The 19,010-nt window shown below is 40.0% G+C and overlaps 1 protein-coding gene across 17 annotated transcripts in view; it reads left to right on the top strand.

Annotated features, from left to right (window-relative positions):
• Positions 1–19,010, top strand: part of dagla (diacylglycerol lipase, alpha) — a 357,270-nt gene that overhangs the window by 152,964 nt on the left and 185,296 nt on the right. The window contains exon 1 of one of the 17 annotated variants that reach the window (XM_072592175.1): positions 14,216–14,329. The exons of the other annotated variants lie outside the window; for them this stretch is intronic. The gene's annotated coding sequence lies outside the window, so the exon portion shown is untranslated. Of the gene's footprint in view, positions 1–14,215; positions 14,330–19,010 lie in introns of those variants that run through there. 17 annotated transcript variants of the gene reach the window in all.

Raw genomic sequence — 19,010 nt, forward strand, 5'->3', positions numbered from 1 at the left:
TTTGTTGTTTCAGAATTTGTGACTTTGTTGAAGTTGAAAGTTGATGGAAGTTGCGTTGTATATGGGTCATATCCAGACTAAGATTTGCTCCTGGCTGCTATAAATCTAGTGAAGAATTAACTCCAAAAATGATTGGGAGAAAGTGAGGATTGCATATGCTGGAGGTCAGCTTTGCACATTTCGACTCCAAAAATGATTGACCCAGCAGTTCTGATCTATTTCTCCAAGCTTATCCATACTACTTTCATCTTAGCTTTTGTCATTGATCAAAAAACAAATATGTCCTAGTAGGACAGATACATTGCGATGAAATTTAAAATCAACAGTGGGAGTTGGGAAAGAAGGAGGGAGCCAAAAACTGACGGGAGCATGCTGACTGAAAGTAGAAAGCATGGAAAGAAACAGTATTTTTGAATGTCTATTGAAATGATGCTAAAAGTGATTGAGGTAGAGCTTTCCTTCTCTTGTTAGAGGATTATATTTTTTGGAAAATTTTACTGGAATTGTTCTGATTTCATTTGTTCTGAAAAAGACATTTTAGCAAAAAACGCAAATGAGAAAGATGTTTACAAAAATTAGCAAAGTAAGACAACATGAGTACAGCATATTGTAAACAGTCAAAAGCATATGCTGTTTGATGTGATGCATGGCCTATATATCTGTGTGGAGATGTGTTTAAGTTTGGAGGTTTGGCATTTTCTGTCATGAATTTTACTTGCTTCAGTTTATCTTTCTTGCTAATTGTTAATATATAATTATTAAGTGAGCTTTTTCTTTTTGTGATGAAAGTTTTTTTTGAGTAAATGCTTTTGCAGAAACTTGGCACTCTTATTTTACAAATCACATTAAATTAACCTATGTTATTAAACTCGTCTCTCAAGGAGGACTAATAGATATTCTAGGACATGTTTAGAGGTCAAATAAAAGATTTTACTTTCTAGGACTCTATTCTTGGCACTGTAAGACTTGGAGAAATTATGGTCTGTCTTTGAGGAAGAATTGTAGTAAAGCACCTGTGGACTATTTTATTATGCACCAAACTTGAACATTTTATGGAATGTAGCAATTAAATATGAATTTGTTTTATTTTAAAAGGACTGCCATTCTCAGCCATATTAAAATAAATACTCCTTCATGCTCTGTGACCTATGGAAAAAGGCATCCTGATGTAATATGAAACAGTACACTAGGTTGTTTTTCATATTTGGAAATGTTCAGCATGCTGGACATGGCTTCAATATCGCTATTCCAGGGAGAGGAAATGCATCAATCAAATATCCTGGTTCATAACCTAACTATTGACTTGTGCAAAATATGTAAGTATAACTTGGTGATCTTCAGCGCAATAACCTATCCATTCTTGCTTAGATTCTCACAAAGATTATGCATCTTGAATAAAGTATGGAAAGGGTTCTAAAGCCAGTTTATCTCTTGATGACATGGAATTACTGTATCTAAAAGGAAAGGAGCATTTAATAACTAGAAATTCTTGCACATGAACTTTCCCAGTGATGCCAGTATTTATTGCCCATTCATAAAATCAGAAACTGCTGGAAACTGTTATGTCTGGTAGCACCTGTGAAGAGAGACATTTCAGCGTGGTAGTGGGGCAGAGGGTAGAACAAAAGGTATTATGATACAAGGCAAGATAGAGAGTAGGACCAGTAAAGAAGCAAACAACTTAACACTGAGCAGATGTATGTCATTTGGCTCTTCAAGCCCACGCACACATTCCAATCCATCATTCACTCACGCAAGGGATTCTTGTCAAGCAAGGGATTGAATCTATGTTCCTCCGTCTCAAAATTATTCAATTACTTCAACTTCACCACCTTCTCAGGCAGTCATTTCAAAAGTCACATAACCCTTAGAAATAAATTCTCCTCATCTCTGTCCTAAAAGAATGATCTCTAATTCTAAATAGTATCCTTTAGTTCTGAATTCCCCCGCAAGAATAAATAGTCTTTCCATGTCTAGCTTATTAATACAATTCAGAATTTTTTAAACTTCAAATAAATCACCCTTGCTCTTCTGATAAATGCAACCTGTCCAATATTTCTTTATATCAATCATTCTGGGTGTCAATTTAGTAAACTGGTTCTGACATGTTTTCACCCTTGCTTAAATAACTAGACCAGAACTACACAGTGTTCAAGGTGTGGTCCCATAAATGTCCTATATATCTGAAGCATAAGCTTCTTTCTTTTACCTTTAATTCATCTTGCAATAAAAGATAGATTTTTGTATGCCGCCTTGATCACTTGTATCTGCATGTACTAGTCTTTCCTGACACTTAGATCACTGTGCCCCTCAGAATTTGAAGTCATTCAGTATTTAGATAATCTGTTTTCTTTATTTTTCTTGCCAAAGAAACAACTTGACATTTTGTCCATCTGCAGATTTTTGCCCACTTACCCATCCTATCCATTTCAGTCTACATCCTTGTTATGTAATATTCACAACATATATCTTCCTACCATGAAAATGAAGCGGCCTTCATTTTTGGGATCAGCAAGAGAGATGGGACCAGGGGGCTGCCTCTTAAAAAGACTTAGCTGAGTATCAGTGGTCTTCATTTGCAGCAGTGGTGGGAGCGGTGAGAGTGAGGAGCTGAGTGAGAGCAGTCGAATTGTGCTCCAGGAAGGTGAGTGAATCAATATATTTGGGCAGTGGCTGAACCCGAGACACTATACGCGTATAGTGTCTCCCACTTGCTTCCCTCTCTAACTGAAAAAAAGGACTGTGGTGTGATAAGAGAAGGTTTATTTATTTCTTTTTTTAATCATGTGATTAGCTAAAAACTTTTTCCTTTGTCATTTGTCTAAGTTAAGAATAAAAATGGCAGGAGATTTCAGACCTGTGTTATGCTCCTCGTGCTCAATGTGAGAGCTCAGGCACATGGCTGATGTCCCTGACTCCTCATGCAGGAAGTGTGTCCAGCTGCAGCTCTTGTTAGACCGCATGACAACTCTGGAGTTGTGGATGGACTCGCTTTGGAGCATATGCGATGCTGTGAAGTTGGCTACACCGCAGATTAGGATTGCTGAGGGAAAAGGGAATGGGTGATCAAAAGGCAGCTAAAGAGCAGGAAGGCAGTGCAAGCGTCCCCTGCAGTCATGTTCCTCCAATACGGGTACGGAGGATCGTGATTATCGGAAGGACATGGGGAGTATTTCGCTCGGACAATCGGATTCCGGATAATTGATGCCAGATAACACATGGAGCAGAATTTGTAAGGAGCATCCAGGAGGGTTTTCTAGAGCAGAGTATAAATAGTCCAACTCAGGAAAGGGGCCATACTATACCTGGTGTTGGGCAATGAGCCTGGCAAGGTGGTTGAAGTTTAAGTAGGGATTACTTTAAGAATAGTGATCACAATTCCATACGTTTTAGAATAATCTTGGACAAAGACGAGAGTGGTTCTAAAGGTAGAGTGCTAAATTGGGGGAAGGCCAACTGTACCAAAATTCGGCAGGAGCTGGGAATGTAGATTGGGAGCAGCTGTTTGAAGGTAAATCCACATTTGTTATGTGGGAGGCTTTTAAAGAGAGGTTGATTAGAATGAAGGATAGACAGAGAGACATGTTCCTGTGAAAATGAGGGATAGAAATGGCAAGGTTAGGGAACAATGGATGACAGGGGAAATTGTGAGACAAGCTAAGAGAAAACGGAAACGCTCCCCCATCCATCTGGTGCGTACAAACTCTATTATAGTGAAGATTTAATCTTAAGGAAAGGATATGAGTAAGTAAATGGTCTTGTCCTAAAAGCTGTGAGATTTCTTGAATGTTGTTACATTTGTTAACATGAAGGTGTGATGAAAAGTATATTCTATGTATAGTATATTTTGGGATTTATGTTTCAAAATAGAGATGGATGTGTTAGTTCTATGAATTTTCGACTATTAGGCAGTTCCTGGGAGTCATCTGAGTCAGGATCTGAGTAGTTCAAGATGGAGGATGGGAAAAAAATTGTGGCTGTAAGAGCTGCTTTTTTGTAGTATTTTCAGTATTGGAGCTAATTTCCTCAAATTCTTGCAACAGTAATTACTATTTTATAAGTAATTGCATTGTTTTGAAACTTCAGAACAAGAGATCATAACAATGGCACTTTAAAAAGGAGGAAGAGCTGCTGTCTGACCTAGCAGTAACACTGGACAGCTGACTGCCTCTGCTGTTTGGTTTCAAGTATCTGAAGATCAGGGTTTGTGATAGGAGCTTGGCTGTCATGTTGCGGTTGTGCAGGACTTTGGTTAGGCCACTTTTGGAATACTGTGTTCAGTTCTGGTCTCTCTACGATAGGAAGGATGTTGTGAAACTTGAAAGGATTCAGAAAAGATTTGTGAGAATGTTGCCAGAGTTGGAGATTTTGAGCTATAGGAACAGGCTGACTTGGCTGCAACTATTTTCCCTGGAGCATTGGAGGCTGAGATGATCATCAATCATTCCTGATGAAGGGCTTATGCCCAAAACGTCGATTCTTCTGCTCCTTGGATGCTGCCTGACCTACTGTGCTTTTCCAGTACCACACTCTCGTCTCTGATCTCCAGCATCTGCAGTCCTCACTTTCTCCGAGTTTTCGCCAAGTATTCAACTATCAGCATTTTCGTGCTTGTGAAGGGAAAGTAAGTGAAAAAGCTGAAGACTGGGCCTCAGTGCTCTGAGAAACTCCTGCAGTAATATCCAAGGGTTGAATTGATTGCACTTCCGTACTTATTAATATATCATGTGGTCAAGTGACCATGGCCCACAATTGGACATTCTAAATTGATGCACATTTGGAGAGCTCAGGCCTGACAGAAAATTGTCCATAATAAATTAAACAACAGTCAGCAGCTATTGGCTACAGAGAACAGTAGAAACCAAAATGAAAGAGGTCACAAAGATTCAAGGGCAACCAGTTACAACCAGCCTGAGGGTTATGTATTAGCAAAGTCTTAATTATACTATCTGGTATTTTGACTGCCTGAGTGTGTGCACTTTACAGTTGCTAGCATTGCAACAGTGAAAGGAATTGGCACGACCCCATTAGATGATTTGAACCCAGCTCATGACGCCATTGGTGAAAGGCCACAGAACATTCTGGAAGATCCAGTGCGAGGTGGGGTGGGGGGAATTAAAAACACACACCTGGAAGCCATGGTGGCACAGTGGTTAGCACTGCTCCCTCACAGCACCAGGGTCCTAGGTTAAATTCCAGCCTTGGGCGACTGTGTGAAGTTTGCACATTCTCCCCATGTCTGTGTGGCGTTCCTCCGGGTGCTCCGGTTTCCTCCCACAGTCACAAAGATGTGCAGGCCAGGTGGATTGGCTATGTCAAATTGCCCATAGTGTTAGGTGCATTAGTCAGAGGGGGATGGGTTGATCTTCGGAGGGTTGGTGTGGAATTGTTGGGCCGAAGGGCCTGTTTCCACAATATAGGGAATCTAATCTAATCTAATCACCCCTCATTGAAGATGCAACAGAGACTACGTGAAGATTCACAGGAAGATCCTTCTACCACGCGTGGTAACAGACTGTGCAACAACTCAAGAAAACCCAGGTGAAGATCTGCCCTGACCTGATAGAGTCACTTTTGTGGAAGAGAGGAAGGAGATTCCAACAATTCAGCTCAGACACGTGGATCATTTCAGACAGTATCCTTTGTTAGGTGGGTAGACCTAGATGTAGAGTAAATATTGTGAGAATTTTGGGAAATGTTCACAGTGTTTTCTTTGGAATATTTTGTTAATAAAGCTGAGTTCAATTGCAAACTGAATTCTAAATCCATTTGTTCACCTCACCAACAAGAACATTGTAGTAAAATGTTTTTACTACATAAACTGGTCAAGTGTCAAAAGCACGGACAACATGAAACAGTAAACTGACCCCTATTTGAGAAAGTATTGATACTCTGAGGTTTTGTGCGTTAATGGCTGTGAACAATTCCATGCACAGGCATTTGTACCAGAGGTGGAGGCCACATGATTACAGCTTAAAAATGTGTTGCTAAAAAAGCCCTTCTTCAGGCTTATGCCCGAAACGTCGATTCTCCTTCTCCTTGGATGCTGCCTGACCACCTGCGCTTTTCTAGCAACACATTTTTAAGCTCTGATCTCCAGCATCTGCAGTCCTCACTTTCTGCCACATGATTACAGTAAGCTAGCCAGAGCACTAAAGGTACACCTGCATTTCTCCAAACATGTTTCTTTCCATGAATTTTTTTTGTTTTAAAGTGCATGCGCATTATTTGTAGTAGCAAGTTACACAAGTTATCCAATATACGTGGTCACCAAAAGTATCTTTCACCAAGAAAACAGTGTCATCTTTAGTCAGTTCCACTTCCTTCGGACTTTGCACATGCATTGCGTGTACTCTTTAATGTAGATTCTTTATGGAATGTGCACGTTATTATTGGTTGTTCCTCTGGTATCGCTCATTCTTAGAATGATGTTACTGCTTTGGAGTGTATCAGTCATGTGGAGTGTGCTATTGCCATAAAAAATTAAGTTGCTGCTGTTCTACAGCCATCTGTCTCATTAGAGAGTGACAACTGGTGGTTGTTTAACCTAAGGATCATCATGCCTTAGGCCAGGGGAAAGGTTGAGAAAGTAACTTCATGGTTCCACACTGTAAGTAATCTAATCTAATCTAACTTCAGTCAGTTAGGGAATTGAACTTGTGCTATTGGCATCACTGCATTGCAGACCAGCTGTCCAGCTAACAGCAAATCTTCTCTCATTATACTTGTGATGTCTACAGTTTAGTCATTCATATTCATATTCATATTCACTCCATTCAGTCGAGGTGAGAACTACTATATCTGGGTGTTCTTGTCCACCAGTCAATGAAGGCAAGCATGCAGGTACAGCAGGTCGTGAAGAAGGCTAATAGCATCCTGGTCTTCATAACAAGAGGAATTGAGTATAGAAGCAAAGAGGTGCTTCTGCAGCTGTACAGAGCCCTGGTGAGACCACACCTGGAGTACTGTGTACAGTTCTGGTCTCCAAATTTGAGGAAAGACATTCTGGCTATTGAGGGAGTGCAGCGTAGGTTCACGAGGTCAATTCCTGGAATGGCAGGATTGCCTTACACGGAAAGACTGAAGCGACTGGGCTTGTATACCCTTGAGTTTAGAAGACTGAGAGGGGATCTGATTGAAACGTATAGGATTATGAAAGGATTGGACACTCTGGCAGGAGGAAACATATTTCTGCTGATGGGGGAGTGCCGAACCAGAGGACACAACTTAAAAATACGGGGTAGACCATTTAGGACAGAGATGAGGAGAAACTACTTCACCCAGAGAGTGGTGGCTGTGTGGAATGCTCTGCCCCAGAGGGCAGTGGAGGCCCAGTCTCTGGATTCATTTAAGAAAGAATTGGATAGAGCTCTTAAAGATAGTGGAGTCAAGGGTTATGGAGATAAGGCTGGAACAGGATACTGATTGGGAATGATCAGCCATGATCATATTGAATGGCGGTGCAGGCTCGAAGGGCTGAATGGCCTACTCCTGCATCTATTGTCTATTGTCTATTGTCTACTATAACAGGCCCCAAGTTACCTAATGAATGGACTTCTGTTGAAAACACTAAATGTTTGCATCCTAACTGGCTGTCCAGTATTCAGCTCTGGAAATGCCTTGGTGGCTTTTATCAAAGTTAAATTTGACTTTCTATCTGTTCGCCTTGATTTATCACCTGTGTTTATTACTTCTGACTACTAATTTTTTCTGCTATTTAAAGAGTAGGTTGAATGTGGTGTCCATGCCTTTAGTAGATTTATTTATCACCCAAGGGTTACCTTCATATAAGGTAAAAACAATGACTGCAGATGCTGGAAACCAGATTCTGGATTAGTGGTGCTGGAAGAGCACAGTAGTTAAGGCAGCATCCAAGTAGCTTCGAAATCGACGTTTCGGGCAAAAGCCCTTCATCAGGAATAAAGGCAGTGAGCCTGAAGCGTGGAGAGATAAGCTAGAGGAGGGTGCGGGTGGGGAGAAAGTAGCATAGAGTACAGTGGGTGAGTGGGGGAGGGGATGAAGGTGATAGGTCAGGGAGGAGAGGGTGGAGTGGATAGGTGGAAAAGAAGATAGGCAGGTAGGACAAGTCCGGACAAGTCATGGGGACAGTTACTGAGCTGGAAGTTTAGAACTAGGGTGAGGTGGGGGAAGGGGAAATGAGGAAGCTGTTGAGGTCCACATTGATGCCCTGGGGTTGAAGTGTTCCGAGGCGGAAGATGAGGCGTTCTTCCTCCAGGCGCCTGGTAGTGAGGGAGCGGCGGTGAAGGAGGCCCAGGACCTCCATGTCCTCGGCAGAGTGGGAGGGGGAGTTGAAATGTTGGGCCACGGGGCGGTGTGGTTGATTGGTGCGGGTGTCCCGGAGATGTTCCCTAAAGCGCTCTGCTGGGAGGCGCCCAATCTCCCCAATGTAGAGGAGACCGAATCGGGAGCAACGGATACAATAAATGATATTAGTGGATGTGCAAGTAAAACTTTGATGGATGTGGAAGGCTCCTTTAGGGCCTTGGATAGAGGTGAGGGAGGAGGTGTGGGCACAGGTTTTACAGTTCCTGCGGTGGCAGAGGCAAGTGCCAGGATGGGAGGGTGGGTTGTTTGGGGGCGTGGACCTGACCAGGTAGTCGTGGAGGGAACGGTCTGTGCGGAAGGCGGAAAGGGATGGGGAGGGAAATATATCCCTGGTAGTGGGGTCTGTTTGGAGGTGGCAGAAATGTCGGCAGATGATTTGGTTTATGCGAAGGTTGGTCGGGTGGAAGGTGACTTACCTTCATATAAATTTGCCAATTTGTTTATTATTCTTTTGGCAAGTTTAACTGTTGTCTTTTCAATTGACTAGGGATAGTGGGGACCTTCCCAGTCATTTATGAAGCTGAACTGGGCCTGTATCACTCACTGCATTGTCTGGTATGCTGTAACGACCGAAGTGTGCTTTAGTCATTATAGAGTCATAGAGATGTACAGCATGGGAACAGACCCTTTGGTCCAACCTGTCCATGCCGACCAGTTATCCCAACCCAATCTACTCCCACCTGCCAGCACTCTGCCCATATCCCTCCAAACCCTTTCTATTCATATACCCATCCAAATGCCTCTTAAATGTTGCAATTGTACCAGCCTCCACCACACCCTCTGGCAGCTCATTCCATACACGTACTACCCTCTGCTGAAAAAGTTGCCCCTTAGGTCTGATTTTATATCTTTCCCCTCTCACCCTAAACCTATGCCCTCTAGTTCTGGACTCCCCCACCCCAGAGAAAAGACTTTGTCTATTTATCCTATCCATGCCCCTCATAATTTTGTAAACCTCTATAAGGTCACCCCTCAGCCTCTGACGCTCAAGGGAAAACAGCCCCCAGCCTGTTCAGCCTCTCTCTATAGCTCAAATCCTCCAACCCTGGCAATATCCTTGTAAATCTTTTCTGAACCCTTTCAAGTTCAGTCTCAAAATAGTAGTCCATGATTACAAGATAATCAGGTCCCGCGAGAGTGAAGTAGTTTGCTCCAAACTTCAATCAAAGCTTGCATGGGATGACGAGTCATGAGCTGCTCATGTACTTGCTTAGCTTGGTACGCATTACAATCATGCTCATCACTGGTTCATGTAGTCTTTAATTTCACAGCTCATGTTTGACTGATAGAGCACTTCTGCCGCCGCCTTCAGACTAGCCTGATGATTTACATGGTTGCACTTCATTTTTTTCTTACCTCATTGGAGTCAATGGCTCTGCTTTCTTTATACAAACTACTGATGTTAGCTATCATTTCATTGCTGTATGCCTAATATACAAACTCCTTTTCTCTCTGATCTACAGGTGTGTCCTTGATACTTTCAGGCCATCCTTACCTCACATTTTCCTGCAGGGCTTGGAGAGTTGCATTTTGATGCATGTTTTGAATAAGCTACTTGTCATTCAGATTAAATGACCTGCTGTGTTGCTGACTTCAAGAGCAGGCCAAGCTGTTAATTCCCATTAAATCTGGAAGACTTCACACTTTGTATTTGCATCCTTCATTTTCTTCTTAGGTATGCAGCTGATGACTGAATAGTAACAATGTACATCTATTTCTCTTGCTTGTATGTCAGTTATAACCAATTTCTCTGCAATCAAAAACATTTTTTGCAGGTATTTATGAGCAATTTGTGGGTGATGCATTTGTAGTAGCTTGTGTTCAGAGTAGTTATTACTGTTTCTTCTAAGCAGGTAATGATTAAAATGCTATCAAGCAGAGCAAATAGCCAAGTACTGGTTCTGTAAGGGTCACATAAGGTAGCTCCAAGTCTTATGTCATTGGCATCAAGCTGCAAAGTGTCTTTAGCCTTGTCCTTGTGTACAAGTTCACACTTTGATGACAAATCAGCCAAGAGCCTTGATAATTAGTTCATAAATCCAACAAATCACTGCATTGCTTTCAGATTTGTTGGTTGTTGCATGTCTCATCTCAGACTTTTGGGTGAAGACCTTTTACATGATCAGTTTACTTGACTCAAGGCATCTTGAATTTAATCTTTTTCTTGATCAGTTTCAGGCTCATTTAGTGAACTGCTCATGGTCTACAATGGCATGTTCCGTTGTGTCTCTACATCCATAGACGAGCAGATCATCCTCACTTGATTTTACTCCAGGAAGGTCACTGACTCTTGTGCTGTCTACATTGATACTCTAATGGAGCACTGGACATGATAAGTAACAAGTGGAACCATCTGTATCTCCTGAATGGTATCCAAAATGAAGTTAGAAAACTGCTGAGTTCATCCACTTTCACTTGACAGTAATCATTCTTTGTTTTGAGGTTATTTCACCATTGTATTTTGCCTTTACCATGGCAAGTTGTAGCAAAATATCTTCAGTAATTGGCATAGAGTAGTGAAATCTATTCAAAGCTTTAGTGAGATCCTTAGGATCTATGCACAGTCTCAATTGTTGAGGTTTGTTTGGATCAGCAACTTGGTAGCAATCAATCTGTAGAAATTGTCACTTTCTTGATGACTTCCTTTACCTTCAGGCTTGACTTGAAGGCAGCTGGCCTCAGTAGCTGGCTTTCTTACAGTCCTGAAAATCCCTTGCCGCCCTCACCTCTCATCGTTCACCCCACACCCACACCCTCTTTTAGCACTTTAACATGTTTCAAATATTGTGTGTTTAATGACTAAAACTGATTGTATATAAAGATACTTGTAGCTGAGATAGAGGTCACATGACTACAGGGAGCCACTATACAAAGGATTCGGTTGTATTTTCGAAAACACTCAATAAAATAATTAGTGAAAGAAGTTGTTTATTGCATTTATTTTCAAAATCAAGCTTTGTTTTAAATTGTGAAATGTTAATGCAGGATAGCTATCTACCACACTCTGTATCTGCTCTCTTTTTGCCTCCTCTTTCTGTTTCACAAGGGTCATACAGTAGTATGTTTACACCTCTCACTGACAATTGATGACACATTTAAAGTTATTCGAATTTTCAGGTTCAGCTTTGGAAAATGATGTAGACAATGGCAAGACAGTTGGGAAAATATGGTGAGAATGCAAAAATTAGATCCTAAAATTAGATTTTTTATTTAAGGTTTCAGTAACTCTGAGAATCTCACTAGTAAGCAGTGAGGTCCTTAATTGCACATGTTAATGTTACATTGTTCTCTAATTTTGTCTGATTTATATGAGGTGTTTTTTTTAATCCCAGGCAGCGGAGAGAAACTGTATGGTATTGATTCCTGTTTTCAAAGTCTGAGTATTTACCTGGTGGGAGAAAGTGAGAACTGTAGATGCTGGAGATCAGAGTTAAAGAGTGTTGTGCTGGGCAGCTGAGGAGCAGGAGAGTCAATGTTTCGAGCAAAAGATTTAATCAGACTCTATCTGGTGGCCACAGCTTGCCAACAACATCATCTCCAGGCCTGTACCTTGGCCAGCATTTACCAGCATCTCAGCCATCCACGGTCAGTGACTGCCTACACCTTCTGTCCAGGGAGGTGAAACAGCAAACTCACCACATCGTCATTGTTTTTGACTTATTTATAATATATTTCACTCCTGCATTTTGGAGCTCACCACTTTACATTGTGAAGCTGCTGCCAGTTTATTTTGCATGCACGGCCATTCACCCACATTATCAAAATTGAGTGCATTTCAGGACTGTCAACGTGCTTTCTTAGCACTCACTCACTTTGTACTTACTTGAACGCCTTCTTGCACATTACTTCACTTAGACCTTATTAGCTGTCAATTTCTGTCTGGCCTTGCCTTTTGGTGCAGACTGAAAGCTAAGCAACTTGGGATGTTTGCTTGCAATAAACAATCATGGGAATGAACGTGTTGAATGACAGCATCGTTCTACATCATTTGTCATGCCGACTGTATGTGCTTCGACCATTGGACATGTCTGAAAGTCTTAAGCGGAGCAGTTCTTATTCCAGTTCAGGTGGCTTATTGTCAATCAAGGGATTGCTACCGCATTTGGTCAAGGACATAGTTGGATCTCAATTCATGGTCAGCCCATTATGTGGGGCAATCAGGGTCACAGGATTTATCTTATTACATCTGGCGAGTCAACTACAGTTAGTTTAGCAAGTCCTCCCCAAACAGTTTGGGTGTTAGTAGTAAGTTGGTCAGGGAGCTATAGAGAGATCAGTCAGCACTGTGGTCCATCATTAGTTGTTCCAAGTAGTCAAAAATGTGGCTGGTCTACACTCTGAAAGTCAAGGGATTTATCAGGGACCACTGAAGTTGGTTTTAATCAATTGTGAGGATTGGAGGCAACATGCTGGAATCGTGGAGTTTAGGGGAGGAATCTCAACATAATGCTAGGCTTGCTGTAGTTTAGAAGAATAAGAGATGACTTGAAAGAAATGTGTTAAGATCCTGAGGGGCCTTAATGTGGTGGATGTGAAAAGTATTTTGTGGGCAAATCTGGGTCTAAAAATAAGGGGTCACCCATTTAAGGCAGAGGTATTGAGAATATTTTCTTACTGAGACTGTTTGCCTTTGGAGCTCCCTTCCTCAAAAGATGGCAGAGTCCTTGAATATTTTAAAGATAGAAGTAAATAAATTCTTAATAACGAGGAAAAGGTTATCGAAGATAGGGAATGTGGATTAATCGGATCAGCCATAAGTTTATTAAATAGCGGAATAAACTTGGGAGTTGAGTGGTCTACCCCTCCTAATTCATGTGATTGTATGTATATCTGTTGAAAAATTCAAAATTGAGATTGATAGACACTTTTGCCAGTCAGATATTAAGTGTTACAGACTGAGGCAGGTTGATGAAGTTAAGACACAAATTAGTATTGATCTAATTGAATATAAGAGTAGGCTTGACAGATTGAATGGCCTACTGTTCCTATGTTTCACCAGCATCCCTCTCCCTAAGGTAAGGGAGAGGGAGTACTTGAATCCAATCCATAAATCTCAGTTTATATAGATCTAATTGGTAATCTTACTTTGAAGTGGCCTGACCTAATAGTTGTATTAAAAAAGTCACTGATGCAGTAATGGCCAATCTTCATTGGTTTTGTTCTTCTAAGCTGTCCTAAGAATGATCTGTAAGTGCTGATGAGACATAACTTTGTTCAAAGTAGTATGCTATTCTACAGCATAAACATCCTTAACCATTCATCCAGCTCAAAATTTCACATGGGAACATTACTGGGAACATTTTGGGAATTTCAGATCATGTAACAGCCCATTTAAGAGATCAACTGCAGCTGTGAATTAGTTAACACTGTGGCTAACATCTCAGTATATTCTGCTGTTTGCTTTAGCGGATGTTTTCATGTTTTAATTCATTTTTTAAAAACTATGATAAATTTATCACACCAGATGCATTTGGTGACATGCTGTCATCATGTAGTCGACGATCTTGTTGCATCATTCTATAAACAAGCATGGTAAAACATCTTATGAGATGCGTTGTCATGGTAACAATGCTTCTTTAAGTGTACGTAAAAGATTCATGGAGTTAGCCAGAATCAGTGCTCGGCAAAGGGTTGCAACATGTGCAGACTTGGAAATCCTGTTTGTGGAAAGCATTCCTTGTTGGAGATGATACTTCAGTGTTCTCATCAAATCAATCCAAGCTGACTGGTGTTGGTGTTCGATGCTACCGCAGATATTTATGTGATGAATTCTGATTGATTTTTTTTGTTGTTGTTCATTGATGTTATGTAACAGTTTGAAGATTGCGAATAATCTGGGTTAATTAACAAGGCAGGGCTTGTCTGTGCTCAAGCTCTCCTTTAAAAATGGAATTTGAAGACAGGATAGAATATTACTTGAGGGTCTTGCCTGATAGAAAAGCAGGAGTAATGCTGTTCCATGTGTCCTCGGAGCGGTCAAATGGTAAGACATGGTTCAGTGATTTTTTTTTTGAAAATTCTTTTTAGCTATTTCCTATACAATCAGTGTGTCAGTTGCAGTGTTATGTTATTTAGACTTGACTCTCAAATTTGAGGATATAATTATGATGCTGTATCTTTGCAAGTACTTCTGGAGATGAACAAGAGTGGACCTAGTATCCTGAGTGTGTTATCTTGTAAGTTTTGCACTGGCAAGAATTTTTTTTAATATGTTGACTATCACGGTCAATAGAATGCTGCTGAAATTATACTGATGTTGCATTCTTCCTAGCAGTGTCAGATTACCTCGATTCAAATACGAATAATATTGATTATGTGTTTAAATTTAGAGAAAGCTCAGGCGAATCCACCGAATCACCTTTTACGATAGTACATGTTTTCAAACAGGCTGTGCTGCTGCTGGTTTTCTTTGGTACAAAGACAAAATAATGTGAATGCTCAAACTCTGAAATCAAAAATCTTGCAAATCTCAGTAGGTTACACTATCTATGGAGAGAAACCCCAGGAATTAATTATTCTAGTTGATGACCTTTCATGTGTCATAGTTTCTGATCATGTATATAACATTTTCTCCATCAGAGTTTGTAACTTTCAGATTTAATTGAATAACATATTCTAAGCATGTTTTTTGCTGAAAAATATGGTGTCTTTTATGAGGTTCACCTGTTATTGCTGTGCTGTCTATTTTCATCTTGAAGCCTACAAACTTAACCATGAACCAGTAGCTCTTTGCTGGTTTTTGCCACTATTTCCATTTTGATGTTTTTTGTTGTTTTTGCATTTATCTCTGTTTTCCCCTTCTTTGGTGTCCTGTTGCTCTTCAATCTCTGAACTGCTTACTGAATATTGTTGAATTGTACGGAGATCAACTCAGTGCTGCATGGAATCACTGAATTATTATGGCGCAGGAGAAGGCTATTCAACCCATCATGTTTGCTCCGGTTCTATTAACTAGTGCCTATGTTCTGCCTTTTCTCCATATCTATATCCTCTATTTCTATCCAAAAAATCATTTAGTGCTGTCTTGAATGCCTCAATTGAACTTGTCTCTGTCACATTTCCAAGCAGTGCATTCCATACCTTAAGTATTGACTGTGTGAAAAAGTCTTTTCTCACATTGCACTTGCTTTGTTTAAACATTACTTTAAATTCTTTAGATTTGGATGACTCCAAAATAAAATTGGCTTTTAGATCTCAAATCCTCCACTACAGAGAGATCATTCACAAGGGATTTTCTTACTCAGGTATGAACTGTTTGAGGTCTTCATTGCAAATGACGTTACAGAGCATACAAACTAGGAGCAGGACTAAAACACTTAACCATCAAACTTGCTCAGCCATTAAATAAAATTACTGTTGATTACTCCATTATCTAGTTTAATCCCAATAATAGTTCATCTCTTTGTTTTAAATCAAGAATCTACCTACCTCTGCTTTAAAAAAAGGATTCTGCTTCCAAGGTGCTTTGAGGAGGAGGAGGATTCCAAACATACTTTCCCCTTTGAGGCGGGGGGAAAGAAAAATCTCTTGCCTCTGTCTTAACTGAGTGATCCTTATTTTTAAATTGTAACAACAGTTCTGAATCCTCCCATGAGAGAAATCCTCCTTTCCATATACATTTTATCAAGACCCCACACGATTGTGTATGTTTCAATCACATCACTTCCTATTCTTGTAAATGCCAATAGACGCAAACTTAGCATGTCCAATTTTTTATCATAAGACAACCTTCTCATTCCAGATATTAGTCTCTTAAGCCTTTTCTGAACTGTGTCAAAAGAATTTGCATCTTTCGTTAAGTAAAGAAGTCAACAATGTACATAGTAGTCCAGATATGGTCTCTCTATAAATAAAGCATAACTCACCTGCTGTTGTATTTAATTCACCTTGCAGTACATGCTAACATTCTATCACATTTTCTAATTACTTGCTGTATATATACATGCTAACAGTTTGCCATTCATACACTAGGATACCTAGGTACCTCTGCATATCACTTCTGCAATTTTTCACCATTTAGATAGTAGACTTTTTCATGTCACCATGGGCAATTGCACATTTTCCCATATTATATTCCCTTTGTCAGATCTCTGCCCTTCACTTAACCTACATGCATGTTTTTGTACCTGCCTTACGTACTCTTCACAATTTACTTTCGTACCTGTGTTTGCGACATCAGCAGGTTTAGCAACTATACTCTAGTACATTTTTCAAGCCATGTATGTAAATTGTAAACACTTGAGGTCTGAGACTGATCCCTGTGCACATCATTTGTAATGTCTTGCTAACCAGAAAATTTCCCATTTATACCTACTTTTTATTTCTGTTAGTAAGCCAAATTTCTATCCATGTTAATAGGTTACTCTATATTGTGAGCTTTTATTTTCCATATTAATGTTTGATCTTTTATTAAAGATGTAGTAACTTACCAAATGCATTTTGAAAATTCAGTACCTGTCCCCTTTATGCGCGGCACTGCTACTTCAAAGAACTCCAATACATAACTAAACTTGATTTGCCTTCCACAAAACCATGTTAACTAGCTCTGCCCAATACACTTCAATTTTTAAGCGCTCTGTCATAACATTTTTAACCGTTTTTAGCATTTTTCCTCTGGCAAATGTTAAATTAACGTCTTTTCTATCCCCTTCACTTTTCTGCTACTTTCTATCTCACAGAACCTTCCCTGAATCGAGGGAATTTTTGAAAATTAAAATCAGTATATGAGCCACTTATCTTCAGATCTGAAGATGAAGTCCATCAGGACTGCAGATTCAACGATTTGCTCGATAGCACTTTCCTGGTAATAGTAATTATCTTGAATACCTCCCTCCCTCCAATTTCTGATTAGTAGCTGTTTCTGGAATACTACTTCAATTTTCTGCAGAGAGGACCAGTACACACTGCCTGTTAAATTCATCTGCCATCTCTTTTGTTTTTCATCATTAATTCCCCAAGCTCAGTTTCCCTTGGACCAATGCTCAGTTTGTAAACTTACTTTTCCAATACTGAGAAACATTCTTGGTATCTGTTTTTGCATTTCTATCCAGCTTTCTTTCATAATGCAATTTTCTCTCTTCGATAATCTTTGCCATTCTTTCCTGTAATATTCCATTCAGTCTTCTGACTTGCTATCTATCTTTGCACAACTACATGATTTTTCTTTAAGTTTACGACTAATCTTCAATTTTTTTTAGTTAATAATGGAAGGTGACTTTTGCCATTAAATACTTTTCTTTTTTGTTAGAATATATCTGTTGTTATGGATCAGGCCAGACCCTTTCAAAACATTTTAAAAAGATAGTCCAGACCTTAACTTTTTTTTTAGGCAGATGGAAAGTGGATATTCCACGAGTGATGCAGCTAGTCAAACCACTCAGCTTTAAACAAAACAGAATTTATTTAATCACTACGGATGAAACATGAACAAAAGAAAAAGATTTAGAATTACTTATTTGATAACCCAACTGATTCTATCACAACTTAATGAAGGAGCTGTTCCAATCCCCACAACATCCCGTAAACACACCCCTTGGCAAAAGGTAAATTCAACCACAGGTTCTCACATGTGGGAGAGGTTTCAGAAAGAAAGTTCAAGCAAGAAAGATCTGTTGAAGCATGGAACCTCTTTTCACTGCAGCTGCTTCGGTAGATTCCCAGAGGTTTTTGGCCGTTTGCTAGAAAAAAAGTCTGAAATGGGAGAACTGGCCACTCCCCTGCCATTGTTCAAAGTAACCATTTTTAGACAAATTTGGCACCTCTGTCTTTACGATCCCTCTTGAAAAAAACCGAGGACAACATAACCTTTTTAAAGGGGTAGCATTGTCACACTTCCCCCGAAACTAGACATCAATATACAAAAATAGCTTCATTTTAAAACCCTTTAGTCTTACACTGTTAGTACACTACTATATATATATATATACATTACATTGACCATATTCATGCACACATGCACTATACACTCTATTTCAGTCTGTTTACTCCTGCCCCCGAACACCTCCGTTTCTCATCCAAGTCTTGACAATGCGTCGGCCATCATGTTTTCTCGCCCTGTCACATATACAATTTTCAAATTGATTGGATGTAATAATAAGCTCCACCTAAACAGTCTGGCATTTTTGTCCTTAAATTTCTCAACGAACTTCAATGAATTTCTGATCAGTCTATATGATTATTTCAGACACATTACTGGCAACATAAATGTTGAATTGTTGTCACGCCAACACCAAGCTCAAAGTCGCCTTCTCTATTGTCGAGCGTTTCTGTTGATGAGTGTTCAATTTCCTGGAGAAATATCCAATAGATCTTTCTATCTTCTCATTGTCTTCCTGTAGGAGCACAGCAACAACACCCACATCACTAACATCAACAGTACAATTCCAGGAATTGTAGTGCTACTGTTTTCATCGATGGTATGGGAAACTCCCCAATTTTCTTTGTTTTCACATTGCATTATCCATATCCAGTAACATGGCCCAGGAAGGTAACTTGGACTTTGGCAAATTCACTCTTAACAAGGTTTATCACCCATTCCTGATGAAGGGCTTTTGCCTGAAACTTCGATTTTCCTGCTCCTCCGATGCTGCCTGACCTGCTATGCTTTTCCAGCACCACACTCTCGATTCTTATCTCCAGCATCTGAAGTCCTCACTTTCGCTAGG

Source organism: Chiloscyllium punctatum, chromosome 22 (assembly GCF_047496795.1).
Source record: "Chiloscyllium punctatum isolate Juve2018m chromosome 22, sChiPun1.3, whole genome shotgun sequence".
In the NCBI taxonomy this organism is placed as follows: domain Eukaryota; kingdom Metazoa; phylum Chordata; class Chondrichthyes; order Orectolobiformes; family Hemiscylliidae; genus Chiloscyllium; species Chiloscyllium punctatum.